At 35.9% G+C, this 13320-nt stretch overlaps 1 pseudogene; it reads right to left on the bottom strand.

Moving 5' to 3' along the window:
* Window positions 1-3133: 3133 nt before the first annotated feature.
* LOC120591559 (40S ribosomal protein S4-like) lies at window positions 3134-3822 on the bottom strand (annotated as a pseudogene).
* Between the last annotated feature and the right edge of the window lie 9498 nt (window positions 3823-13320).

The following is a 13320-nucleotide window of genomic DNA, read 5'->3' on the forward strand; positions in this document are numbered from 1 at the left end:
GGATTAAGGACCTGAATATAAGACCTGAAACAATAAAACGCATAGAAAAAAAACATAGGAACTAAACTCAAGGACCTTGGACTTAACGAGGATTTTATGAATTTGACCTCAAAAGCAAGGGAAGTAAAAGCTAAAATAAATGAATGGGACTACATCAAACTAAAAAGCTTCTTCTCAGCAAAAGAAAGTGTCAACAAGGTAAAGAGACAACCACCAGAATGGGAAAATATATTTGCAAGCAACACCTCCGAAAAGAGCCTAATAGCCAAAATATACAAAGAACTCATACAACTCAATAACAACAAAAAACAAATGATCCAATCACAAAATGGGCAGAGGACCTCAACAGAAACTTCTCCCTAGAGGACATACAAATGGCCTACAAACATGAAAAAATGCTCAACATCGCTAGCTAGGGAAATGCAAATCAAAACCACAATGAGATACCATTTCACATCTGTTCGAATAGCTATAATCAACAGGACAAGTAATAACAAATGATGGAGAGGATGCGGAGAAAAAGGAACCCTTATACACTGCTGGTGGGACTGCAAATTGGTACAGCCACTATGGAAAACAGTATGGAGGTTTCCCTCTACTGGGTATTTACCCCCAAAGACTTCAAAACCCGTACCTGAAAAGATATTTGCATACTGATGTTCATAGCAGCATTATTCATAGTGGCCAGGACATGGAAGCAACCTAAGTGTCCTATGATAGATGATTGGCTAAAGAAGCTGTGGTACATATATACAATGGAATATTACTCAGCCATAAGAAGAGATAAAATACCCCATTTGTGACAACATGGATGGACTTCGAGATAATCATGCTAAGCGAAATAAACTAGACAGAAAAAGTTGAAAATCACGATATCATTTACATGTGGGATATAAACCTAAAAGCAACAAATGAGCAGAACAAACAAACAAAGACTCATGGACATGGACTATAGACTAGTGGTTACTAGTGGGGTAGGGGAGGAGGGGGGAGGTAGATAGGGTTAAGGGGGTCAAATATAGGGTTTAGGGGGAGAGTGAAGTGGGTAAATGGGATCAAATATATAGTAGCTGAAGAAAATTGGATTTTGGGTCGTAAGTACACAATAGAATATATAGATGTCAAATGATAATGTACACCTGAAAATTATATAATTGTATTAACCAATGTTACCCCAATAAACTTAATTAAAAATTAAAAAAGAAACAAAACAGTAAGGTCTTAAACATAATGTGCTATTAAAAAATCTCCACTTTCAAGCTACTCTGTGTGTGTATGTGTGTGTGCACGTATGTGTATGTGTGTGCATGCACATGCTTAATGCTCGCTTATTGTCAAGCTGTTTGTATTTTAATGAATGCATTTGTAATGGCAGGGGGTATATTACAGATGCACTTTTCCTTCAGTCCCTAGAAGCTTTTAAGGAGTCAGAAAATTTGAACTAATAGAGATAATGTTTTATGTAGTCCCTTAGTGCATCTGTTGAACATGTAGTCAAAGGAGTTCATTGAAATAAATGCTGCGGTTGAATTTTTAACAGTGGTTGCATAAATATGCAGCCATCTATAACCTTTATGCCCATGGGAGACAGAAAAGTGATCTGTATAATTAACCCCTTGATTGATCTGGTCTTTCAGCTGTCAGGGTGGATTGTCTGATTTTCTGTGTACCATAGAGTAGGATGTACCTATGAAGCTCAGAGTAGCTGAATATTTTTTTTCTCTTTTTTTTTTTTTTAGCTGAATATTTGTGCAGGGAAAAGTTTCTTTTGAAGGACTAGGAAAGTATTCATTCAATGAAATTATTAAGTTATTTCATCTCCTTAAATTTCTCAATTTATGCTGAAGAATCGAGAGGCATTGGGAAATTATTCAGGATCTCAGATTGCTCTGACTCAACAGGTGTGGCAGGTAGAATTCTGAGATGGCCCCAAGATTTCCACCCTGTGTAATACCCTCCTGGAGTGTGGGCCTGTGAATCTGGTGGGATGTCACTCCCTTGATTAGGTTATGTCATATGGCAAAGGTGATGGGGTAATCATCAATATGTTACAATTTATTACATTATCTATGGCTTTTCTTAGCAGACCGGAGAGATTCAAAGCAAAAGAGATATCCTGCCAGCCTTGAAGAAGCAAACTGTGTGTGGTGAAGGCCACATGATATCCTTTAGGAGCTAGAATGGCCCCTGGTTGAAAGCTAGCAAGAAAGCAAGAAATTCGGTCCTATATCTGCAAGGAACCGAATTCTCCCAACAACCAGTGAACTTGAAAGAGGACTCCAAGCTTCAGGTGAGGTGATGTCTCTGCGCAACCCTTGATTTCGGCCCCATAAGACCCTGAGCAAGCTAAACTCTCTCTAACTCCTGAGCCATGGAAACTGTGAAAATAATACATGTATATTGCTTTAAGCTGCTGAATTTGTGGTAATTTGTTATATAGAGATGGAAAACTAAAACAATAGTCTGGGGTTAGTTGGCTGAGAATTTGCATTTGTAATAAGTTCTCAAGTAATGCTCAGGCTGCTGGTTTAGGATCATTTTGTAAACCACTGTTATAGTTCAACTTCCCCTTGCAGTTGATTTTATCAGTGATGTCACACATGGACACTCACTGTATGCTTCTGGAATATAACGAATGTTAATCAGAAATAATTTAGCTGTATGTTTTAAGTCACGAATAAATATAAGTAGCATGGTTTAAGACTTTAAAAATAATTTAACTATGGCCAACAATAGAAAATACAAAGTACAACATTAGAAAAGCAATTAGAAATAGGACCTAGGTAATTAGAGTAGAAAAAATAATGTAAAGTGGAGTGTGAAGTTGGTATGCAAAATGCACACACCACTATTAGTTCATGCCTATGTGGCAAGAGAGACTTAACTACTAATGCTTGTTTCTCTTTTTGAGAATGAAACCCCACCTATACTGCTTATGAATAAATTTCATGTTTGAACTATATCTCAATTAAAAATTAAGTGAAGATTTATAACATCACATAAGCTTTCCAGTGTTCACCATAGAGGATATAAAAGAGGGAACACCCTTTTTATTATTTATTATTATTATTATTTCATGCTATATTATCTTTAAGTACAAAGACTCTTTCAAACATGTCACCTAGAGATTATTCTACCCACTGGTCTGTTTGGCCGCCAGTCTCCTGTCTCTTCAGAAATGGTGAGGTGAATATCCTTTCCACTAGGGAAGAGAAATCTATGGTTTGTTGCCTTTGTTAATAAGAGAAATGTTGGAAAGCAAGGTGGCAAAGCTGTTGCCATTGGCATCCTGCACGTGAACTACATGTAAAGAATGAGGATATCTCTCTTTGCTGGTGGTCACACCAGTTCCTCCTAGGTTAGCACCTCAGGTCATAATATGCATAATATTCAGGTGCGAGCATCGTGAGTCACTAGATGATGGTTTTCTTTTGTGCCTGCACAGATCTTTCTCACTTTGCAAGACTTGGCCTACTTGGATATAATACGATGAGCAGCAAAGTGACCCTTGATGTCATGTATTAGATGGAAATTCTCTTTGATCTTTCCAATGCTGTTGACATTCATAAAACCAGCAGGATAGGTTACATCAGTTTAGACCTTGCCATCAATTTTAATCAAGCTCTGCATGCAGATCTTCTTTACTTCATCTCCTGTTAGGGCGTATTTCAGTCTATTCCTTAGGAAAATAATGAGGAGACATTCTCTTAGTTTGTGGGGAACAGTAGATGGATGAGGAGCAAACACACTGGTCAGTTTATCCATCATCCAATACTTTGGAGCTGCTACATGCTTTAGATGTTTCTTGGGACCATGAGCCATGGCTGTGCTAGGTATGGAAAGAGCTGGAGCACCTTTTTAAAATTTTCCAAAACATTGGTACATTCTCTGGCATTTTTGAATATGTATGGGTAATGGGATTGCCTCCTTAGTTGGTAGAAAAATGGATTCTGAGTCTCTAGCTCTGTATGTCAACTCTCTTTCAGTACTTTCCAACCCTTTCTGTGACCAAATTATTGGCGCCTCCTTATCCCTCTTCTTGTCTTCACTTGTTTTTGTTGAGTAATTTTTGAAGTTAAGAACATTCAGCTCCATTGAGATTTTCCTGGTAGAAAACAGCTAGAGACCTGCTTAATCCTGAGGCGTTTTACTTCTTTCCTAGTAATCTTTGTTCCTCCCCCCTCCCCGCCCCGCCCCCGGTGTAATATAGGCTTACTGCTGAGACTCTATTAGCTGAACCATCTGGATTATTGTTTTATTTAATACTGTACCTATCAGCCAAATTTGAAGGTTCTGCTCTCTCCAGCCATTTCTATATCATAAGATGTTTCATATAGCCATGCCAACGCACTCCAAGGAAAAAATGTTAAACTTGATTTTGAACCCGTTTTGAATGTTGCTTGATATAATGGCTGCTTGGTGCAGGTCTGTTGGACCAGGAAGTAGGAGTGTGAATATAAGTGTGTGTGAAGCATATGTGTGTGAGTGTAAGTATAAGTGTGAGTGTGATCATGAGTGAATGTGAGTGTGTGTGATGGGCAAAGTGGGGGTAGTGAGGAACTGGAGGGTAATAGTCATCATGCGTGATGAGAGAGAGGGCCTGAAAAAGCATCATGAAGTTATTTATCCATCTGGGATATATATTGCATCTTTTATTCAGAGCGAAACCAGGTTACCTAGCTAAGATATTTTGTTAAGCCTCTTTGAAATAGTAACTTTATTTTGTAACTTTTTTTCTTTTTTGAGATATGCAGATTCTTTTCTACAACTCAGATACCAGCTAGAAGGTAAATGTCTCCAGGCCTTTAATTTGGCCATGGCACCCTGTGCTGGATTCTGTTTCATTAAGAAATGAGACTATACAGAGCTTTTCCAAGCCATATGTCTTAGGCTAGTAATTGAATATGTTTTTTCTCCCATCCTGGGTAAGGCAGGAGGTAGAGAAGAAAGAGAGCTTCTTTCTATTTTAACGTTCACAGTCCTTCCCCATTAGTAAAGCTTTACAAACAGATAAAAATATTGTGCTTGGGACCACTTCTAGGGGCTGGGGAATTCTATACAAACTTGTCCAACATGCATATGATTCTTAAGTGTGTACCCTGGAAGGTTGTAAAATACTTGTGATGTTCTATTTTGTAGATTAAGAAATAGAGGGACAGAAAAGTTGTCAGCTTCTTGAGTTAGTGTTGAGGACTCTGGTCTACACTGCTAGTCTGCAGACATGCAACCACTTTAGATAAGATTATAACCCAAATAAACATACAGGACAAAAGACTTAGCCTGATATTTCTAGCTTAAGAAATCGCATACTTGGGAAGTTGAATTAAATTTCAATTCAGGAGCAGTTATGGGCCTTTAAAAATCATGTTCTTTGACAGTGAAATTGTCTAGAAAATATATTCAAATTTAAAAATACTTATTGTGTTCTAGCAAATTTATTTGTTTAGCGATGGTTATTTAAAAGCAAACAGTATTAGATTCATAGGCGGTGGTTAATAGAGATTGTAAACTCTACTGAGAAGTTCTGAGTTCTGGTAAGTACAACTCACCTAGCAGACATTTTTCCCTGAAGGAGTAACTTCTCTGACAATGGCTCCTTGTCAGCACTGCGCCAGGCTTGTCAGACTTGTTGCCACTGGAAATGTATTATCAGCTGGATAAGAAGGATGACAGGATATTTGACTTGCAAGTTGGCTTTGGAGCATGGATTTCAAGTTTCATGTGTTTGAATCTGTTAATTAATCTTATAAATGATCCATTTATCCATGGGTGCACCCTATTTTTAACCTTAAGCCTGATGTTAAGTGATCTTGGAGCATTTATCCAGGAACACCTTTAAGAGTTTCCCTGTGAGGAGACTGCCGTTAATGTGGCGGGGATTCGGCCCAGAGACACACACTATCTAAAATATGTGAACTCCTTTGAAATGAATATTTGATGATGTGGGGTGGAAAAAGCCAGCTCAGTGATTCCTAGGTGGATTTGGACATGACCCACTCCTGGATGAATCAGTTACGAACTAAGAGAAGAGAAATGGTTGGTATCCAGGAAGAAGACTACAGCCCACGATAGTGCTGATGGTGCTGATTAGAGCGTGGGGAGAAGACTATGTAGGGAACTAATATCTCATTTTAATCTCTCTAGTGCAAGATTTCCTGAAATGTTTCGCCAAACTTTAAGATTTCCCTAGATGTCGAGACATTTTCAAAATCAGGTAAGTCTCGAAACACTTCTTAAAAATTCTGCAGAATGGAAAACTATTACTTTATTTAATTGACCTTTACTTCACTTATTTGACCATGACAATGCCTTTAGCTCTTAGCTGATTTGTACATCAAGAAGACCTGTAGATGGTCAGTGGGTGATTCAACCTTTCCTGGTTCAGGTTTATAATCTTGTGTTTTTCCTCTGGTTGGTAGTCTCTAGATTATTCTGGGGATCACAGGAATGAGGGCTAATTTACATTTTCACAAGAGCCAAAATACCTAAAACATACATTAACAGTGACAGTCATAGTTTTCTCTTTACCCTTCTAAGTTTACCATGACTTAAATTTTTAGCAATCTCTTCAGGCTCCATCAATTAAGAAGATGAGTAGACTATTCTAAAATCCTGGAAACCTGTATCTCTGCTATCAAATGCTAGTCTAAGATGCTGAACATGAACATAAGGAAGAAATTATAAAGACTATTGTATACATTAAAGAGAACGTTTTAGTTGGGGAATGAAGCAATTTCTCTAAACTATAACATAACATATAATCTAAATATTACCTATCTGTAATAGAGATGTCGAATGCTCACCCAGGTCCAGTTCTCTTCTTTCGCGGCACACAGATATTTCCCTCCTTGTAGTTAGGTGGGTCCATATGACTAATTCTGGCCAATACATCATGAGAAGAAGTGACTTGTGTAATTTTCCAACCAAAGCATTTAATTGCTGGTGTGAAAACTTCCAGCTCTCTTCTTTTTCGGCTATGTCTTTTGAGGCTTTATGTTCCAGACTATGCTTGGATCTTTGAATCTCCATGTGAGGGGAGAGTGGCCTTGGAGAGTCACCTGGATCCATAGCTGACTCTGTGTAAATGGGCAACATACTTTTGTTTTGTGAAGCCAATGAGTTTTGTGAGTTTCTGTGACTGCAAAACCTAGCCTGCCCTGACTTACTGTGAGACTAAATGAGATAACCAGGTGAACTTATTCAAGACTTAGTCTCTCTTTTGTAAAATGTGATAAATGTTTCCTAACTCACAGGGTAGTGAGAATTAAATGGTATAGAGCATGTACAACATTTATTATAATATCTGTCCTTAAAAAGTCTTAACTATTCGGTATTAAAATATTATCTGTTGGCATATTTTGGATATAAGTCCTTTATTAGATACATGATTTGCAAATATTTTCTTTCAGTTTGTGGCTTGTCTTTTCATTCTCTGAACATTGTCTTCTAAAAAGCAAAAGTTTTAAATTTCAATAAAATATGATTTAACTATTTGTTTTTTATGAATTGTGCTTTTGGCATTATAAATAAAAAAAAAAGCTTTGCCTAATCCAAGGTCATAAAGGTTTTCTCCTATGTTTTCTTCTAGTTTTATTGTTTTAAATTTTATATTTAGGTCTGTGATCCATTTTAAGTTAATTTTTTTAATCTTGTTTCTCTTATTAAAATATAGTTGACATACAATATTATATTAGTTTCAGGTGTACAACATACTGATTCTACATTTATATACCTTATGAAGTAATCATCACATTAAGTCTAGTAACTATCTATCATCATACAGTTATTATGATATTATTAACTATGTTTCTTATGCTGTACATCATATCCCTGTGACTTACTTATTTTTTAACTAGAACTTTATACCTCTCAATTCTCTTCATTTTTCTTTGCCTTTCCCTCTACCCTCTACCCTCCTCCCCTCTGGCAACTGTCAGCTTGTTCTCTGTATCTATGAGTCTCTTTCTGTTTTGTTTTATTTGTTTGTTTTGTTTTTTAGATTCCACATGTAAGTGAAATAATACTGTATTTGTCTTTCTCTGTCTGGCTTATTTCACTTAGCATAATACCCTTAAGGTCCATCTATATTGTCACAATGGCAAAATTTTATTCTTTTTTATGGCTGAGTAACATTCCATCACACACACACACATCTCTATTCATTCATCTATCAATGGACACCTAGGTTGCTTCTATATCTTGGCTATTGTAAATAATGTTGCACATTTTGAATAAATTGTTAAATATAATGTGAGGTATAGTTTAGGTCTCTTGTTTTCTTTTTCTTTTGGTATATGGATATCCAGTTGTTCCATAACCATTTGTTGAAAAGCTATTGTTTCTCCATCAATTACCTTTGCACATTTGTAAAAAAAATCAATTGCCCATATACGTGAGGGTCTGTTTCCTGAATCTCTGTTCTGTCCCATTGATCTATTTGTTGATCTTAATGTCAATGCCACATTGTCTTGATTACCATAACATTAGTTTGAAATCATCTAGGATTAGTCTTCTAAATTGTTTACCTCTTTCAAAGTAGTTTTGGCTTTTCTAGATGGTTCTTTACATTTTCATATGATATCAGAATCAGTTTATCTATTTCTACAAAAAAAGTCACTAGATTATAATTGAAATTGCATAGAATTATGGGTCTAGTTGGGGAGAATTGAAATCTTAACAATATTTAGTCTTCTGACCCATTAACACATTGTCACTCTCCATTTATTTATGTTTTCTTTAATTTCTCTCGGTAGTGTTTTGTAGTCTTTAATGACTTTTGTCAGATTTTCCCCTAGTTATTTCATGTCTCCTGATGTTATTATAAATACTATTTTTTGACTTTCAATTTCTGATTATTCATGGTTAGTATAAAATAAAATTGAGTTTTGTGTATTGATGTGGTGTCTTGCGAACTTGCTAAACTAATTTATTAATTCTAGTAGTTTTTTCCTGGTAGATGCCATAGGATATTTTACATACGTGATCATACTATCTGTAAATAAAATAAATTTTACTTATTCTTTTTCAAAGAGTATGCATGTTTCCCCCTTTGAATTATTCCATTGGCCAGAACCTCCAGTACAGTGTTGAATAAAAGTGATGAGAATAGACATTCCTATCTTCAGTGTGTCTTTCTGAATTAGGGGAAAACATTAAGTTTTTCATAATTAAGTATGGTGTTAGCTGTAGAATTTTCATAGATGTCCTTTAGCAGAACGAGGAAGTTCTTTTCTATTCCTGGTTTGTTGGATTTTTTAAAAAATCAGGAATGGGTGTTAAACTTTTTTTTTATTAAAAATTATTGGGGTGGCATTGATCAACAAAATCCAATAAGTTTCAAGTGTACAATTCAACGATATGTCATATATATTGCTTGTGAAGTTGAGCATTTTTTTCATATGTCTGTTGGCCATTTGTATATCTTCTTGGGAGAAGTGTCTATTCAGGTCCTCTGCCCATTTTTTAATTAAATTGTTTGTTGTTGTTGTTGTTGTTGTTGTTATTGAGTTGTATGAGTTCTTTGTATATTTGGATATTAGGCCCTTATCAGAGGCATCTTTTGCAAATATATTCTTCCATTTGGATAGTTCTCTCTTTGCCCTGTTGACAGTTTCTTTTGCTTTGCTTTCCTAAATACCTTTTCTTTACTTATTGTTTTTCTTCAAGCCAATCATCAGAAATATAAAAATAGTTTCCCTTTCTAGTTTGAAGAAATAAAAGCGATATTTAGTTCTTTGTATAAATGCTTGTTTTCAGTTGCAGAGACCTGGTTTGGAGTCACTTATCACTGTTTATTGAGTGTTTCTTATGTGTAGACCATTGTGATATATAAAAGTAACATTATAATTATATCACCTCCCAGAATTCATAATCCTTTCTTACCCAATTCTAAATTGCTTCCTCTCCTGATTCTCTTATTTTTAAAACATTTTTTTCAATTACAGTTGACATATAATATTATATTGGTTTCAGGTGTACAACATAGTGATTAGTCATTTATATAACTAATGAAGTGATCACCCTGATAAATCTGGTACCCATCTGACACCATACATAGTTAATATAATATTATTGACTATATTCTCTATACTATAATTTACAACCCCATGACTATTTTGTAACTATCAATTTGTACCTCTTAATCCCTTCCTCTTTTTCACCCATCCTTCCAACTTCCTCCTGTCTGGCAATCATCAAAACGTTCTCTGTATCTATGAGTTTGTTTTTGTTTTCTTCATTTGTTTATTTTGTTTTTTAGATTCCATATATAAGTAAAATTATATGGTATTTGTCTTTCTCAGTCTGACTGATTTCACTCAGCATAATGCCCTCTAGGTCCATCCATGTTGTTGCAGATGGCAAGATTTTATTCTTTTTCATGGCTGTAATATTCCATTTCATGTATGTACACTTCTTTATCCATTCATCTATTGATGGACACTTAGGTGATGGATCAGTGATGGCTGTTGTAAGTAATGCTGCAATGAACATATGGATGCATATGTCTTTTTAAATTAGCGTTTTGGGTTTCTTCAGGTAAATACCCAGAAGTAGAATTACTGGGCCCTTCTTTGTCTCTTGTTACAGCTTTTATTTTTAAAGTCTATTTTGTCTATTATGAGTATTGCTACCCCACTTTTTTTCCCATTTCCATTTGCATGAAATGTCTTTTTCTATACCTTTACTTTCAGTCTGTGTATGTCTTTCAATCTGAAGTGAATCCCTTGTAGACAGCATATGTATGGGTCTTGTTTTCTTATCCATTCAGCCATTCTATGACTTTTGATCGGAGCATTTAATTCATTTATATTTCAAGTAATTATTGATAGATATGTAGCTATTCCTATTTTATTATTCATATTTTTGATATACTTTTTTTCTCTTCTTAAAGAAGTCCCTTTAACATTTTTTGTAATACTGGTTTGGTGATGATGAACTCCTTTAGCTTTTTCTTGTCTGGGATCTTAATTTCGTTAACAGAACTATTATTATTCCATTTAGTTAGAATAAAATATTAGTTATTCTGTGACTAAAACAGGGATTCTGGCAATTAAAGGTTTTGATTTAGCCTAGTCAGCAATTAGTTTTGTGATCTTAGACAAGCGATGTTACATTTTGCCTAATGGTTTAGCTGGGTTCTTTGAGAAGCAGATGCCAAGATGGAAGGAAACTGTCAGAGAGTGTTAGTCAGCTTGTGCTGCTATGACAAAATATCATAGACTGGGTGGCTTAAACAAGAAAAATTTATTTCTCACAGTTATGGAGGCTGAGAAGTCCAAGGTCAAGGTGCTGGTTTATTAGGTTCCTAGTGAGGACCTGCTTCCTAGTTTGCAGAAGACTACTTTCTTGCTGTGTCTTCACATAGTGGAGAAAGAGAGTGAGCTTTCTGGTGTTTCTCCTCATGAGAACACTTATCCTTTCAAATCACGGCTCCATCCTTATGACCTCATTTAAACTTAATCACCTCCTATAGGCCCCATCTCTAAATACAGTTACATTAGGGGTTAGGGCTTCAACTCAAAAATTATGGGAGGATACAATTCAATTCATAGCAGAAGGGACAGAACAGAAGATGAGGAGAGCCTTCAGAGTATAATACAGTTCTGACACTTCTGAAGGAGATTGGGGAGGAAGAATAATTGGGTAGGAAGAGTATCAGACTGCAGCACAGTCTGAGAAAGGTCTGGTCAGCCTGATAGAGAGTCCTTGAACCATAATCATCTATTAAAGAAGCTTTGTTTACAAGGAGTTGGACTGCATTAGTACCCATACTGTGCTCAGTCATTGACTTGGAGCAGTCTGTAGGAAATGTGACCTTACTGTGAACTTGGGGATAGATCCAGAAGAGCAGCATCTGGGAGCCATTAGTCAGTTTTGTTCTTTGCAACAGAAGATCCAAGAAGTCATTTGTATTGCTGCTACACTTTATTTGATAATTTGTAAAATGACAGTATTGAACTTTAAGGATCAAACCGATGGCCTACAAGTGTGTTTTATTTGGGAGTATAGTTTAACATTAAAAAATTAGTTTCCACATGTAAAAATCTTGAAATTTCACCTAAAATTTCATGTCTAGATTCTAACTATACCAGGCTACATTCCTGCATGGCCAAAATTGCCCAGGTTGTGCTTTTAGGTGGGCTGCTATTTTCTCACTATCTCTACCCAGTCTGCTTCCTTCATTTATAGGTACTAGTCAGGGCCTTATGGTGAAATGACTGGTTCTATCTCAAAGGAAGTACTTGAAAACCAATTTGATAAGGGGGAGGGATTGGAAGAGATAAATTATTATAGGATGTTATAATTGAAAAGTGAAACATAAAAAAGTGGTCAAAGGACACGAATGAAAGTTCATAAAGACATACAAAATGTGTGGCCACATTATATACCACACAATTTTATGATTAAATTTTGCACTTAATTATTTTTTAAGATAAATTTCCAAATGTTGAATTGCACATCTTTAAAAGTGTTCATGGTTGTATCAATTTACACTCTTAATTGCTGTATATGAGGGTACTATTTCCCTGAAACCAGGCAAATCCTGAATCCTACCTTTTTTTTTTCATTTTTGCCAATTTGAGAGGGGAAAAGGATATCTTTTAATCTGCATTTATTGTACTGAAAGGTCTTCTTTCAGTTGCAGTGAGCCTTATTTGCAATATCTATTTCTTTAGCATAATGATTGCTGGTTTATTTTTTCATTAATTGGGGAAGTTTCAAATTCACAACATTGTGATGCTTTCCTGAGCTGATAGATGGTTCACTTCTGTCACTAAATATTTAGTAGTATAGCAGAGGGTGTTTAATGTTCTATGAGAATCAGAGGGCAAGACAGAATTAAAAATATAATTACTTAGTAGGGGGAAACCCTCATGTGAGAGAAAACAGGAAAGGATCTGGATAAAGATAGGAGAGCCATGAGACCACAAAGCAAGTCTGATCCTGTATGAAGAAGATAAGGAAGGAAATTTGAGTGGAAATGCCCTAGACTGTCTTGCAGTTTAAGGAAAGTTTAGCAGGGCTGTTTGAGTGTCCTTAAGTCAAAGTTTTCATGAGAGGTATCCTGCATCTTCCAGGAATGCCTTAGTGTTCCTGTTGGCTGGGAGCATCCATGGGAAGCATAACCTTGGCAAAGGTTACGAGGATTTTAGAACATAGCAGTTGAAGTGCTTGGGTCCATATGCTCCTTGTAGTTGAAGATTTGTGAGATACCTCTCAACTTGTGCTTAAGTTCTCTTCACCTATGGGAGATCTATTCTAGTGTAGCAGGCTTGCTAGAATACTATTTGTAGGAGGGACTAAAAAGCCTTGTAGAGA

The sequence above is a fragment of the Pteropus medius genome, unplaced genomic scaffold (genome assembly GCF_902729225.1).
Source record: "Pteropus medius unplaced genomic scaffold, Ma_sr-lr_union100, whole genome shotgun sequence".
NCBI classification, from domain to species: domain Eukaryota; kingdom Metazoa; phylum Chordata; class Mammalia; order Chiroptera; family Pteropodidae; genus Pteropus; species Pteropus medius.